Source organism: Gracilinanus agilis, chromosome 1, assembly GCF_016433145.1.
Source record: "Gracilinanus agilis isolate LMUSP501 chromosome 1, AgileGrace, whole genome shotgun sequence".
Taxonomy (NCBI): Eukaryota; Metazoa; Chordata; class Mammalia; order Didelphimorphia; family Didelphidae; genus Gracilinanus; species Gracilinanus agilis.
This window is the reverse complement of record NC_058130.1, coordinates 290,674,898-290,675,445: the sequence shown is the minus strand read 5'-3', so window position 1 is coordinate 290,675,445 and position 548 is coordinate 290,674,898. Positions and strand designations below refer to the sequence as shown.

Here is a 548-nt window from a genome sequence, read left to right as displayed (position 1 = left end):
CCTTCATCACTTCTTACCTAGGTTATTGCAATGGCCTCCTAATTGTTATTGAAGTCTCGATGCCTCAAATCTTTTCTCACTCCAATCATACCTATGCACTATGCCAAAGTGTTTTTTTCCTAAAGCAGACATCTGACCATGCCATTGTCCTACTCAGTCAACAGTAATGGCTCCCTCTTTCTTCTAGTATCAAATAAAAATCCCTCTAACTTTTAAAACCCTTCACAACCTGACCCAAATTTCTAACTTCATTAACATTAAATTACATGCCAAACTCTAGCAAAACTTTGCTTCTTTATACATGACAATAAATCTCTGTGGTTTTACAGTGGCTGTCCTCCATGTCAAGAAGGCACTCCCTCCTAGTAGAATTCCTCTCTTCCTACAAGATGCAGCTGAGGCACTACCTTCTACAAAGAAACCTTTCCTGATACCCCCAAATTAAGTGCCCTCCCTTCCAAACTACCTTGTATTTTAACTACTTTGTATTTATTATCTATATGGTTATTTATATACTGGCTTTTACCATTAAAATATAAGTTCTCTGT

The 548-nt window shown here is 37.2% G+C and overlaps 1 long non-coding RNA gene across 1 annotated transcript in view; it reads left to right on the top strand.

Moving 5' to 3' along the window:
• LOC123236173 overlaps positions 1-548 on the top strand; it is a 5,551-nt gene extending 5,003 nt beyond the window's left edge. Inside the window, exon 2 of the long non-coding RNA XR_006505410.1 lies at positions 330-548. This is a non-coding gene — a long non-coding RNA (uncharacterized LOC123236173). The remainder of the gene's footprint in view (positions 1-329) is intronic.